Source organism: Ambystoma mexicanum, chromosome 10, assembly GCF_040938575.1.
Source record: "Ambystoma mexicanum isolate Mex_15411 chromosome 10, UKY_AmexF1_1, whole genome shotgun sequence".
NCBI classification, from domain to species: Eukaryota; Metazoa; Chordata; class Amphibia; order Caudata; family Ambystomatidae; genus Ambystoma; species Ambystoma mexicanum.
In genome coordinates this window covers 1,492,844,141-1,492,859,664 of record NC_090932.1, presented here as the reverse complement: position 1 = coordinate 1,492,859,664, position 15,524 = coordinate 1,492,844,141, and the positions used below count along the sequence as shown (strand labels likewise).

At 44.2% G+C, this 15,524-nt stretch overlaps 1 protein-coding gene across 1 annotated transcript in view; it reads right to left on the bottom strand.

Moving 5' to 3' along the window:
• The window catches only part of LOC138492466 (uncharacterized), a 212,702-nt gene extending 200,645 nt beyond the window's left edge, over positions 1 to 12,057 (bottom strand). Inside the window, exon 1 of the mRNA XM_069619622.1 lies at positions 11,984 to 12,057. The gene's annotated coding sequence lies outside the window, so the exon portion shown is untranslated. The remainder of the gene's footprint in view (positions 1 to 11,983) is intronic.
• Between the last annotated feature and the right edge of the window lie 3,467 nt (positions 12,058 to 15,524).

The window sequence follows — 15,524 nt, the reverse complement described above, 5'->3', positions numbered from 1 at the left end:
GTGCTCCCTGAACGCCTCCCATTCCTCTGGAGTAACGGATTTAGTGGGGCAAGCCACTTTCCTCACGTAGCCATCATCCGACGAGGACGGGGAAGGCGAATGGTGACGCCGCTTCCGGGAGTGCCTCGACGAGGAGGACGAGTGGCAGGAACCACTTCCTTCCAACAGGGAGTCACCCCTCGAATCGTCAGTGGAAATACTTGTAGATTTTTTGGTTTTACGAGGTTTGGAAACCTGACCTACCTGCAACTTCCCCTTACGGTCCCGCAAGGCCTTGGCAGTCAACGACTGGCACTTCGAGCAGTCGTCGGTATCATGACTTTCACCCAGACACCACAAGCAGATGCGGTGCGGGTCCGTAATAGAAATTTTGGACTTACAGTCCCGGCATGTCTTAAACCCAGATCGCGGATTCGGAGGGGTAGAAGATGAAGACATTTTCTAACACGAGGATCTTCTACCACGAGGCGCGCTGAATTCTCGAAGCAAACACGTTTGCGGAAAAAACGGAAATGAGGGTACGGGCGCGGTGCATCCTATTTATAATATCCGGTGACGTCACCCTCCCCGGAGGCCTTCGAGGGACATCGACCTGACGCCATCGACGCAGGACGACCTCTACTGAAAAATGTTCCAAAGCATCACAGCTGTGGACATTACATGTCAAAGATGTGGAATACATTGGAGGACACAATCCATTTGAAACATTCCTTCTTGTCTTCCGAGGCGAGAAGGCCCCCCAGAGGGGAAGGTTTTGCTGGCTCCTCGTTTGGTGGACACTCCTGTTGGGAATCTGTGACCCAATCATCGTCCCGGCGTGGGGAGTGAGACGATGAGGACGTCGTATCATGGGGCTTGTCTGAGCCAGTGTCTGTTAATTCCCCCTCCTCAGGTACTGTCCGCCCAAGTGGTTAGATAGTGTGGCTTCTCTTATGTGAGGGCGATGTGAGAGATTGATCTGGATCGTGAACTGCCTCTAAAGGACCTTGTGGACCTGCCAACTGACCTAGACCTGGACTTGGGCGGTGAAGGTTGTGGTGTGGTCGGCTGAGGTGGAGGTTGCTAGGGAGGCGGCTGTAAGGCTGGTAGTGCTGGCCTCATCAGTGCTACGAAAGTACGTGTATGGACAGCAAGGCTTGCAGGTTCGACAGCAACGCCGGTATTTCCCTTTGCTTGACCTCTAGGTGACTAGGTCCTGGGACCAGTGCAAGCCCTGCCGCTCCTTGCAAATTTTCCATCAGCGACAAGATGCTCTTTTGTGACTTTTTGTGCCCAATCGACAGGGATTTTTCCTATCCTGAAGTCGTCCCCATAGGCATTGATGGGCCTGTCCGTCGACGAGATGGTCTTATGTTTTTTTCCTTCGGCTGGCTGTTTTTATGTTTCGTTAGCAAGCTGGATTTGTGCTTGTGCTTCGCCGTAGTTGGGCCTACTTTAGGTTGTAGAGGAACAGATGATGTCATCTCTAGTGCCCACCCCATCACCTCCGTCATACTGGAAGCAAAGCAGGAAGACTCTGTGCATGGCACTAGGTATTGTCCCAATACCACACTAAAGATATGAGAGACGTTATGCACTCAGACAACCTTATCGAATGTACCCTCACACTGAAGTGATGGAAGGATGTTGGCATACACCATCAGACATAGAAGAGCTGTAAGTGTGAATAGATGAGAGTAAAGTGATGTCATAAAGGGAAGACACAATGACGCACAGAAACAATATAAGAATACTTTATGAATGAAGGTGTAATCCAAATAACAATTTAATCAAGTATAAAGAGATGAAGAAATCATCTATGCTGAGAAGACAAGTGAGATGAAGCTCAACAAATGTATATATTTAGAAACGCAAGGTAGCTGAGTTACATAGAAGCTTGATGCAGTAGAAAATATGATGTGAGGAAAGAGGCCATGATGAAAAGATGGACAATGGATCGTGTCAAAACTACCTCAGAGACAAACCAGGAGCGCAGATCCGAAACGCTGCAGGAAACAGCTTCATTCGAGGAACAAGGAATATCTGTTTTACCAAAACGAAGGATGACACAACAACGCATAATTGGAAAGTGCAAAGGGAGTTAACCAGGATAAGCTATGAACGAAGGGCACATATCCCTTAGTTTAAGCAGAAGCAACAACATCTGCAAGTGCCAAGTAATGGACATTCAAGAGTGCAGAAATGACATGTAACACAGGCAGAAATGACATGTAACACAGAGCAACCAAGTCTCCAGAGGCCAATAGGAGTAACAGCACCCAGCATAATTAAATCAAATAGCAGTAAATAACAGGGCGAAATTGACAAATTCTTGGCCTACTGACACGTGATGCAGGGCTCAAAAATAAGGTCTATTCATTAAGCCTCAGACGAAGGTAGTAGTGTACCCTGACACCCTTAAAAATCCCAGAGAAGAAAACAGCCAGAAAGGTCAACTACAAAGGAGAAGACTTGGCTCATGGACTGACTGATGAGAGATGGTAGGCTAATTGACATATGTGGGCAGTGGTCTTGATGTTGTTTTCTGCACCTGAGTTTCGGTCTGTTCACGAGCTGCTAGCAAGCCGAATGTCCAAGGTTGGGAGAGTATGCCAACAAACCATGAGTGGCTATGTAGCGATATACTATACAATGTTGCAGAAACCAATCTGCTATTATTATCATAATCAGTAGTATTATACGTATTTTGAGGTGTGCCTACTAGATAAGGGGCAGCCACTCATGTTATTAACACTTATACATATTATAGGTATATATGTTCCCTTAACCAATCCCTCCCCTCGATAGGTTTTACTGTTTGCCACGTAGGATGATGTCAAAGCTGACGCACTTTGAAGTATAAAGCCTTTGAGTAATTAAAACTTTGATGAGAGTGAGTATTTTGTATCGTCACCAGATTTCCCTACTTTATTTGAGCTGACAAAGTAGTACTTTGCCATATTCTTTGAGTCTGTCCAGTTATTTGGGTGCGAGGTAATTTATTATGGAAATTCCATTTTGCGTCTGGGACACGCTCCAGGGTGCTAGTGCACATTTTGATAGCGGTGCGGATGGTTCAAGATCCAGATACCTAGGCCCAGATCTAGACTCTCGGACGATCGACGACTTTCGCCATTAACCAGAAGATCGTGGAGCTTCCTGTGGAGAGCGGCGTGCAATACACATGTGTGGAAAGAAGTGGTCAACATGTGCCCCTTTGACAAAATACCTGTCTGGTACCCAAAGGTATCCCGCGGACTGGGGGCGAACTGGTCGATTGGGGAAGAGTCGATGCCGAGGGCCTCGAGCTGAGCCATGGATGTAGGTAGAGCATTGAAAGTGGCAAATAAAGGGAAGGGGCTATATTATAAAGTGTATATGTGTGTATATATATATATATATATATATATATATATATATATATATATATATGGTAACAGGATTTGTGTTTAAAGGGAGATACCTCATTTTCGGGTTGCAATGGGAGCAAAGAATATGCATTAAACTCCAAGTAGAGTATATGATGGGGATTCCTGAGGCAAGTGCCAATTAAGAGGAAGAATATCTGGTTTTATATTAAACTCCAAAATGGGGTAAATAATGAGATGAGATACATTTACTAAGGGATAGTAAAGGAGGGTGATCACAGAAAAAGAAAAGTGCTCGTTTATTTGGGGTTATAAATACGTCAGTATAACACTTTTGGTGTGTACAAACTAAGAAATATTAAACGATAGTAATAAAATCAGTTGAATATCAGGCCTTAAAATCAAGCGATTGACGTCAATCAGAGAAGGATAAAATCTGAGAATAAAATAGCAAAAGTTAAATAAAGGTTCTTGCGGTGACAATAATAGAACAACAAGCCAGATACAGTCGACAGAACTATAAACGAAGCAATAAAGAGAAACAATATCGTAGAGACTTTAAAATTGTTGGTTTGGCCGTTGAGGATAACATTAGGCAGTGACTGGGGCTGGTTAGGAAGGTTTAGCAAGTCTTTTTTTAGTTGGATTTTATTTTGGAGAGTGTTTATTTTATTTGCTAATGCGTTTTGGATATCTGCACACAGGGTCTGATCCTTAGTGCAAGTGTCTGGTGTGGCAATAGGTGACTCAAGTTCTTTCAGTATGGAAAATAGTTCCTTCATACTCGAATTAGAGTTGGCAATGCGATCATTGTAGGAGTTTCGCTTTGCCAGGCAGACTTCATTTTTATAGTAGCGAGAGATAGAGGTTAAGTTAGCCTTATTCTCATCAGTTGGGCATAGTTTCCAGGTCGATTCACATTTTCTCTTTGTTAGGCGTAAGGCCTTCAATTCAGGCGTGAACCATTTATTTAAATGGGCCTTGGGTTTACTTGTCCGCAATTTAAGTGGGGCAATTTTGTCCATAGTATCAAGCATGATTTTATTGTATTTGTGAACTAGTGCACTAGGGTCTAAGTTGACAGACAGTGCATTTAGAGTTGGGAGGATAGCAGGAATGATGTTGGCCACTGTCATTCTTTTTGTTTCTGGTTAGGCAGGATGGTGCCGTAGGTAAGGCTGTGGTGGATGGTCGGGTGGTTAGGAGATTAAAGGACACCAGGGAATGGTCGGTCCAGGGTAATGTCGAGATGGAAGAGATGGCAGCTGTACAGTTGGAATCGGCGACCCAATATAATATTCTACCCTTCAAATGGGTAGGATTGTTAACTTTTTGGGATAGACCTAGTGAGTTGAAAGTGTTAGTAATGGTCGAAGCGTGCACATCTGCTTGGTCATTAAATCCTAGGTTAAAGTCCCCTAGTACCAGCAGTTGTGAGGTGGTTTTAACGTTGTTGGTTAATAAGCTGTGCAGATCCTCCTCAAAGGTCCCAGACATGCCTGGTGGTCTGTAGATTAGGTGAATGGTTAGTGATTGGGTGTTATTTATAGGGAGTTTAGCGGTAAGGGCTTCACAAGATTGCAAGGTTTGGGTAGGGGCTAGCCTTAGCGATAAGTTTGTTTTGGATATGATGGCAATGCCACCTCCGCGAAAGCCCTCTCGGTCTTGCCTAGATATAGTATAGCCGTCGGGGATGGCCAGCATAAGTGACGGCCCTGCCGCGTTATGTAGCCAGGTCTCGGTTATAGCAATGAAGTCCAAGTTGGCTTCACTGATTAGGTCAGCTATATCAAGGGCGTGGGCAACTAGTGATCTTACCTTAAGAAGCGCTCCTTTGTAGGAATGAGCTTCTGTTTCCACTTTGATTTGTACAGAATTTAGTATACTTCTAGCACTAGACTTAAGCTTAAATTTAAGGGTTTGGGAATTCGTTGTAGCTAGTGGGGCAGGAGGGAAATTGTGAGCATTACATTCCCTATTATGTTGGTGTTTCATTTCACGTTTTGTAGGAGGGAGAAGTCTTCTGGGCAGCTTGTGTAATTTGTTGAGTCTGGCATGTAATTTGTTATTTCTATCATTGGTTGAGCTAGGCTGGGAAGCATAGGCTACTGGTCCTGGTACAACATGGTACTTTGAGCCGATGTGGTCAGAGTTGTTAATTGAATCTGACATATTTGGTAGGATAAATGCTGACTCACATGGGGGGACTCCACTGTGGCAGTCCTGATTGCTAGTGACAAGGAACGTAGACATGGCTATTATGCAATAGATACTGAATAGGCTTAACATTATGCAAAGCTACCACTATGGCACAGGGCACAACTAATAAAACACTCATACTGTGCTCTCAAGAAGGTTTGTTGTCAAAAAAGGTATTGCAACATATGGCAACATATTTGTATCCTACATATATGGGGATGAAGCTACAAAATAGATTAGCTATTCTAGAATTGTGGAAAATGTATCAGAGCGACAAAGAAGATCCTCCTGAGAAGGAGTGGATGCTTAATCAGCATAAAGAGGAGACCATAACACCCTCAGCTCCTCTTACGCCTCCCAAAAACGATAGCATAACATAAGATAAACTGGGAATGTATTCTTTAAAGAACTGAAGGCAGCGGCGGGGTATGTTAATTCACCATACGCACCTCCCGCTTATAGTATTAAAGACAGCATGGAAGAAAGTAAGATTAAAGAACGAAACAATATATCGGCACGCGATGAATATAAAGAGAGTGAAGAACGAAGAAGTAGAAATAGAGGAGGATGTCAAAAGGCAAAAAGAGGAGAACGAAGAGCCAAGCAGGATCGTAGTGCAAAACAAATGGATGGGAGGACAGATATTACTCAAGTTAGACGGAAAAGGTATCAATGGTGTTAGAGAGAGGGAAGAACGAGAAGAGAAAGAAAAGGAACATGAAAGAGCATACAAAGAGCAGAAGGAGAAAGAGAAAACAAAGGGAAGAACGAAGAAGGTATAAGGAACAAAAGAAACAGAAAAAGAGAATAGAGGAGAAGACATTCAGCGAAATAGAAGCCCAGACAATGAAAGAACATAGGTTGCAAAGAAGGCGAGAGGAAGAAAACAGGGAGATGAGGAGAAGGGAGGAAGAAATGAGAAGGAGCAGGGAGCAAAAAGAGTGCGCAATAGATTATCTTGTTAACAGATGCATACTACCAGTTGAAGCACGAGAATGGTGGGAAGAAGAGAGAAGATCACAACAGCCTTATACAGAGCTGCAGGGAATACTGAGAATACAGACATGGGCTGACGAACAGGAGGAAGAAGGCATAGGAAAAAGGATTGGGGATCTATACAGGCAAATGAGGGACAAGGATGGCTATAAAACTAAAGGGAACAATGAGGGATGTTTATCAAAAGGAATCGGAAGTAGATTGGGTGACATAATGGCAGACGAACATAGAGCACTGTTCGTAAGTGGGTTAGATCTTAATGATGAGGACTAGGGATGATAGCCATACAAGCTGTGGTATAACGATGTCAGACAAAGAAAGGGAGCAAAACGAGTAGGTACAGAGAGAGGCTGCATGTGGTTTCTCAATAGATCCAAGTACAGAACAAGGGGTAAAATGCTCAGATTTAAAAGACTCTGGAACCAACACCATATTCTGAACGGCCCCCAGCACGACCGTGCAGTGCAGGGGATACATCCCTGCCATATGTGAGCAGATTAAGGTCGCTGCCAGGATGAAGCCAGACGGGCGAAACTAGTCCCACCTGGAAAATGAGACGTGTAGGTGGGTATGATTATGGGCGACAGTATACACAATCCCCCTTACTAGAGAAAGGGGGAGGATGACCGCAATATATACCATGTCCACAGATGAATAAAGATTACTTGCAATGTAAACTACCTACTTTGACTGCAGGTACGGGAAAATTGATCTATGAGTTACAAAGGATGACAGCGGGAAGGACTTTAGCAGTGGGTGACGTAAAGAGCCTGCTAAAAGCCATACTAGGAGAGAGAGCTGATGACATTTGGAGATGAGCAGGGTATGCGAGTGTAACAGCACAAAACACAACATATGATGAAGCACCATTTAATAATTGTAGAGCAGATGTTTGGAGAGCGCTTAGAGTACAGTACCCTGACATATCAGACATGGGTGCGATTATGACAAGGAAAATGGGGGAGGATGAAGACCCTGTTGCCTTTATTCATGAGATTGAAGAGCACTGGAGGCTTCAGACGAGAGAACAGTGGGATACAACAGTTGCATTATTTTACCACATTTTGCATCAGGGACTGTCTGAACCAGTGCAAAGGCAGATGAAGAAACTGGTAGGAATGGAAGCAAAACCATGGGCAGAAATACAGTTGATTATTCTACATAATTGTCGATTGTTGTAAGAAAAGAACAAGAAAAAAGCTGAGGGCAGAAAGCAAGAGGAAGCAAAGTTAGTTCCTGAAAAAACTGTCAAAATTTGCTATAGAAGGAGCGGTTTTGACAAGTGGTGAAGGTGTGGTAACACAAGGAGTACAGCCAGTACAGTCAAGCAATGTAGGGTATCCTGCAGATCAAAGATGGATACAATTTTGGCCATGAGGCAGAGGGAATGCGCCTAAAGGAGGACTTGGGGGGGATTTCAGAACCCCCATGGAGGAGGAGGCTTTATTGGAGGACAGCCGCAGCAATGTTGGAATTTTGGGAGAATGGGACTCATAGCCTGAATGTGCAGGAGTAGAGAGGATGTGCAGCAGAACTGGCAGGCTCCAAGAGGGGGGATGGGCTATTCCCCACAGTATAATACAGAACCACATGAGTATTATGCCCAAGATCACACACAGAATCAGACACAAGCGCCGCAAATACAGCAGGCTTAACAGAGCCCAGCACAAGTGCAGATGCCACAAATGCATCTACAGCAAGCGCCTATACAAGCACAGCAAGTACCGATACAGCTAGCAGTGGCACCTCAATGGAATACGAATGCAGGAGCCCCGTAAACATCTACAGCTAGATTAGGGAGTGTAACCGTGGTAGGAGGAAATCCTTTCACAGGTAGAGGGATGAATTTATATCCCCAATAGGACACCCCACAGAGTGACCTGATGTGTTCAGTACTATCTGTGACACCAGACCCCCAAGAGGAACCAACGTTCACAGTAATGATAGGAGGCAAGACATGTTTGTTTCTTGTAGACACTGGAGCAATTCGATCCTGTGTTCGAGAGGGAAAATACCCAATGTTTGGATTTGCCATGAATGCTTAGGGATTCTCTGGGGCGATGAGTTTAGTTCCTTTTACTGACGAATAACCAATTTCCATAGGAGAACATGACGTGTCTATGCCAAAATTGCTTTCTCAAAAGACACAAGTAAACATATTAGGACGTGATTTGATGACAAAATTAAACATGACAGTATCTTTTACAGACAAAGGGATTGTGTGTTCTACTCCAGGAATACTTCCGAATGCAAGAGTTAATATTGGTATTTGCAGGCCAGAAGGTATTACGAGGGGTTCCTTTAGACTCTGAGGTATTCTTGTATGGAGTGACTGTTTTTTTAACATGGCTTCACAGATTAGTAGGTAAAATATTGAGAATACCTGATGAATTTTTGTTCAGACCAGAAATACCTATGGTTGGTGAATACGGACAGATAATTCCCCTAGAGTTAGATGCAACAGCAGTCAAAGAAGAAAGGTTGGTTGTCCATGGGAGAGATGATGAGGGAAGGGCATGGAGAGCAGTGATAGCCTTTGGTGAAGGATGACAGATTTGACAGACGAGGAGTGGTTCAGAGATGACTACTCAGACGATGAATTAGTATTCTTTATAAGTCTTACTTACTGGATTAAAATGGAGAACAGAGACATACCACAGGGACTGGTATTAGTGAGAAAGAAACTATCATTTTTCTGGAAGATTTAGAAGAGGTGCTAAGCATCTTGTGGACTAGTAGTCCTTATGATGTAGGTCTATCAAAGGAGTAGGAGCAGTTAAAATCAAGCTCAAGCCTGGAGCTATCCTGCCATGAGAAAAGCAGTACCACATGTCCAGAGAAGCGGCTGAGGGCATATTTGAAACCATTGCTGCTTTAATGCAGCAAGGAGATTTGGTGCCATCAGATTTGCTGTGCAACAGAGCTGTGTACCCCGTGAAGAAATCGAAAGGGAGGTCATGGAGATGTATTCAAGATCTCCACCCTCTTAATAATGTTGTTGAAGCAGAGTTTCCTCTAATTCCAAATCCAGCTACAATATTATGCAATATTCCAGCCACAGCTAAATATTTTACAGTCATAGATTTAAAAAACGCATTATTCTCAATTCCCCTTCATGAGAACTCACAGGATTTGACCTAATTATTGTATAGAAATACGTGCCAGAAAAATACCTGTTTGCCACAGGGGTACTTTGAGTCCCCCTCAATCTTTAATAGGGTTCTTCAGATCGATATGGGTAATGTACAGCTTGAGAGTGCACCAATTCAGATGTAGATGACATATTAGTGTGCAGCAAGACAGAAGAAAGACGTAGAGAAGACTCAGTTTGACTCATGACCATACTAACAGAGAAAGGATACAAGGTAAACAAAGAAAAGCTACAATATTGTCAGGAAGAGGTCTTGTACATAGGACAATTGGTCTCTCAAGATGGAAGAAAAGTGACACCTGAGAGAGTGGAAGCGATTCAAAACACTCCTAAACCAGAGACAGTAAGAGAGATGGAGCAATTTGTAGGGCTATGTAATTACTATAGAGCCTGGGTCTTTGATTACAGCACTTACATTCAACCACCTTTAAAAGGACTCAGGGTAGCACGGGTGGGCAATAAAATAACATGGACAGAAGAAATGACGGAGGGATTTGAAGAATTAAAAGGAGCAATTTGCAATGCCCCTGTGTTAGGAATTCCAGATTACAATGAAGAATTGTATTTGTTTTCACACTCAAATGGAGAGTTAATGACAGCAGTTTGCACACAGAAAACGGCTTGGGCACAAACCATTCGCTGACTACAGTGGGATTTTGGACCCACTAATGAAATTACATTATCCTTGCGAACAAGATTTAGCTGCTGTCACTTTTGCAATTGAAAAGGCTGCAAGTATTACGATGGGATGCTCAATGACATAATTTGTCGAGCACGCACTATTTGCTATTTTAGAGAAACCCAGAAGAACATTGACTACACAAAGAGCATCAGGATATGAGGTGATTATTTTGAATCCAGCGATCAAAATTGTTAGATGTAGAACAGTCAATCCAGCAACATTACTAGCAGTATTAATAGGGAAAGAGGATTATGTACATGACTGCACTACGTATACTGAGTTCTGTGATTATATTCTCTGTGTGAGAGAAAATGCCCTCGGAGTGGTGGCGTTCTCTTTATTGATGGTTCTTCAAAAATGAATCAAACATCTGGCGAAAGGCATACTGGGGACAGCAGTAGTGAAGTAAAAAAAGAATGGTGAATTTGAGGTAGTGACAAGTGCGAGACAAGTCGCTTGTTCAGTACAAGTTGCAGAATTAGTGGTGCTTATCGCTGCACTCCAGAGATTTGAGGATGAGGAAGTGACAGTGTACTCTGACTCCCCCTATGTGACGTCAACCATACATGCAGGATTGTCACGTTGGAAAAGGAGGGGTTTCCTCCACACCAACAGCTCACCCGTGCAACATACACCTCTACTGGACAAGCTTATTCAAGTATTGAAGCTTCCATTGGCTATTGCAGCCATGAAATGTGCAGCCCATACTAAAAGGGCAGATTGTATTTCTCGCAGTAACGAAACCGCCGATGGAGAAGCTAAAAGGGCAGCATTTTCCCCAACCATTTATAACTTTTGCAAGGTGGAGCCCCACAGGAAGAGCAGGACATACTGAAAAAACAAAGGGGGTGTTCTTTATCCCCCACTGAGGCTTTATGGAGACAGGATAGCACTGAAAAGCCAGTTATGCCTCCAGCATTATTGAAAGTGGCACTGGAGCAGCTTCACTAACCAGCGCACACAGCAAGAGCGAGTTGTGAGAAACCAGATGGTGTCTCACCCGCTAGTTCCTGGGGATCTCTCTCTCAGGTGGCCAGGGCACGGCCATCGCCTTTAGATCCAGAACCTGGGGGTGGACCAGTGCGGGAGGATCACCTGGGTGAGGGGTCTTCGTGGAGTGGGAGTGGGACACCTGATGGCGAGATGCGGTAGCCCCCGCAACACCTTCACCCCATCCTACCAGGTAGGACACCTGGGAACTTAAACCACCTCCCCTTTTCCTACATGGACACTTTTGCACAGTCTGCTCTGGGAGAAAACAGATTCATACCCGAGCAATGCACATGACATGGCCTACTGCTATGGTCAGGCAAAGTCAGGCAATTTACTTTTGACAACTCACACCTGACTTCCATTAAGCTTTCCCACACAAATAAAAGGCAGAACACGAGAGCACACTCTGAGCGAGGTAAAACACACAAACAAGCAGCGTTTTCCAGGCAGCAGCTGAATGAGGGGAGAAATGTGGCAGACTGAGAAGGGACAACGAGGAGGGAGATACCCGTGACTTTGTCGGCAAAAAAGCATTACTTTCCAGAATCCTTCAGATTAAAAGATATAAGGCCAGGAAACCAGACTGAAGAATCCTGCATTGTGTGTCGAAGATACCTGGGCATTCCTGCATGACTGTCCGAGTCGTGGAGGAGCAGCAGCCGCTGTGGTATCGTTCTTGGCTCCAGGATCAAAGCAGCGCCAGAGAAATCAACACAGCCAGTGAGTTGGGGAGATCGATACAAGACCGGTCTGTGTTGAAGGCAAGGTTGCAAGCGGCAACATTCTATTAAGAGAGAAGAATATTAACACATGTGATGAAAGATGCGAGTAAAGCTCAATTGCTGATGGATGTTTGAACTTTAATATTATTATTTTATTTGCATTCAAATTGAAATCAATTTTTTTCGCAAAGAAATAAAAGAACGAGAAATGATTCATTCAATCATCATCGAAATTAAAAGGTTTCGTTACACTTCATCGTACAAGGGTTCTAAAAATGTAATTAGAGCTACGACGTAAGACGTAAGATGTTTTGTGTCCTGTAATCAGGGTTGTCCAACATGCGTCCATGTCTTGTTTTGGAAAATCGGAAAAGAAATGATTGAAGAAAGTTGTTTGTCTTTTGTTCAGAGCTGAGCAAGATGTTACCCAATGTTTCAGATTTTCTGTTTCAGATGGATTTTTGCAAAAACGGCAAGTACTTTCATGTGCTTAAACCACACAGATGTTTAACTTCGTTTGTTGGTAGCAAATTAAATCCAGTTCTTAAGAATTGTTCTCTTGCGTTCTTATCTAGACATAGTTTCAGATATTCACATGTGGTATCTAGTTGACGTGGTTCAGCAGAAATGTGGGCTTCTGATTGATACCTACTCGCTCCTTCTAGAGTTTTGATCCAGTCTAATTCTCTTAGTTTCTTTTTACATTGGTTGGGAACTTTAATATGAATCAGAGGAGGTACGATACAAAGTAACAGAGTGGTCCGGCACCGCAGGTGTGCTCAATCGAAGGTCTTTGTTTGAGGTATCCAGCCAAGAAGTGGCAAACGCGAAAGTAGAGTTTTAGGGGAAACTTATGAATAAAGTGAATCGAAGTGGTCCTGCAACAGTTTATGCAAAATCCACTGCACAGTCGAAAGTCTTTATTTTTGAAAAAGTGTGGAAAGCAAGGATAGTGAGATTGCAAGGTCCGAGCCTGGCCGAGGGAGACCCATTGTGAACTTGTGTTTAACGGGGTCTGAGCCCGACGGAGGGAGACCCGTGATGAACAGTAAACCCGAGAACTAGTGAATGTGAAAAGACCTGATGAGAAAGGAACTTTGGCATTTGTTTGTTAATCCAGGCACTCTGCTAATAAGAGACTTTTATTGGGAAAGAGACTTCAGCGCAGAAGGCCCGGATATCTATGTTTTAAACTGCATCCTCGTACTAGAGAAGCCAGAGTGTGTGCAAAGCTCGAGTGTGCCACCTTGTCCCGTGCTGAAAAGGTGGGGAAGGGAAGCTAACGGCTCAACTATCCATCCTGACACATTATTTCTTGAACACTTTTCTTTTGCATACATTATTTTCCCACACTAATTGCTCTTAGAGGGAAGGATTGGCAATTGTTTTTTTTTTTCATATAGGCCCTTTTATTTTGACAGAGACTCCACTAGGACTGTGTTATTTATTATTTGATGGTCGTAGCTTGCTCCCATCTTTAGATTTATGGTTAGACAGGCGTTCAACCAACCCACTGAAGTTCAATAAACACCCTTGAATTGTGATCACTTGTGTCTGTCTTCACTGTTTGATACCATGCCTTCCTTACATGTGATGTAAGAAGTGGGATGTGACTTAAAATTGAGACAGATTGGGGAACCCTAAAATTCCAGAAACGTGGTCACAGAGCTTCGGACCCCTCTATTGCCACGAACAAAACCATAGGCGTTGATATTTGTAGCTGCAGAGACGTCACTATTCCTCCTGGGAAAAGAGGGATGATTCCTATGGACTTAAGAAAGTGCAGTGCAGACTGATGACCCAATCAAGCCACGCATGGTTGCTATAGGGGAACGGCTATATATATATATAAATATATATAGATATGACATGTATTCCTGAAAAATACACCCAGATGGGGGGAAGTTTACGGCACGTATGCAGGTCATGGGTACCAAAGGAGGGATCCCCGCGGTACTTAGAAGCTGAAAGATTGGAGGAAGAAAGGATGGTAAAGGAAAGGAGGGAGAGAAGCTGGCATGGGAGTTTGTTAATGAAGTATTAATGAAAGGGTAGAATGTTGGGAAGGACGGACGATTGTCCCAGCCCCCCAAGTGCTTTCAGATGCAGCAGAGGCTTAGAATTGAGTAGTAGGGCTCTGGGAGGTCACAGGGGTGAGGGGGTATTAATAGGGACTATAGCGTGGAAAGGGTAGTGCATGTTTTAGCTTTAAAGCATACTGGGAATCAAACAGCATCTTAGATAACCACAGCCATAATGGAATTGAGGCATAGCGTTGCGCTGCAGTTATGGCCGCAGGCCCCAAGGTACACGTGGGGAAATAAGTGCTTTGCATGCGAGAATAGGTTGTAGCATGGGCACCGGTGAGAAAGGCCAGAGCTGTTGATCTTTCATTGTCTCATGTTGCCAGCATTCGTATCTCAGAAATAATACGCCCTGCAAGGCCACAAGGGGGTTGAGATCTCACTGTAATGAATGATCCCAAGAGAAGGAGGGTACGAGCATCCGGCCTTCCCTGTCCCAGCTCTAAGTAATAGCACCCAAATGCCCCATCCTAGGACCTCCAGCATTCTGAGGTACCAGTCTGTCCCAGACCACCAACCATAAAACTGTTAGACTTCCCAATCGATCAGAAAAGGTCAGAAGGCAGGGACGAGTCGTCTTCACCATAGATCATGTGATTTGTGCTGCGAGGTGATGGGAGGGATAAAACAACATAGCCAAAACGAGGGTGGGTAGCTTTGGACGGGCACCGACGTGTCTGGAATTTTTTTTTAAATAATAATTGATTTCGACCTGAGCACCATACAATGTATCAACAAGGATGCATTTCAATAATCATATACAGTTTCATGTCATTTTCTCCCCCCCAACAGTCCCACCCCCTCCCAGAGTCTAACTTCAGCCTCCTCCACCTCTTCTTCAGGGATCTCTCTTCCCTCCTCTCCCATGGGGCTATCCCCTATTGGGTCAGCCTGTGCAGACCCAGACAGTGTGGCAACCAAATATCTCCAGGCCATCAACATGTCCCCTTCATCCTCCCCACCCCTGCTTACTGCTTCACTCTATACCACTGTCTCAGCATCCGCCCATTTCTGAAGGTCCCGCCACCAAGCCTCTACTTTTGGTCTGTTACTCGCTTTCCAGCACATCGCTATCCTGCGTTTAGCCAATATATATGCCAATATACATGCCAAGTCCTTGAGTTTACTCACATGTTTGAGTTTACGCAGCCTGGGGAATACCCCCACCACACATGCCCATAGGGAGTCCACTTCCAAATGTATCCCTTTACCCGCCAAGAGGTGAGCCACCTCCCCCCAGAATCTCCTTATTTCAGGGCATGCCCAGAACATATGCATCATTCCCACATCCCCCTCCCCACATTTCGGACATGTCTGTGTTCTGGCATTTTTTACTTGGCTATCTTCTTC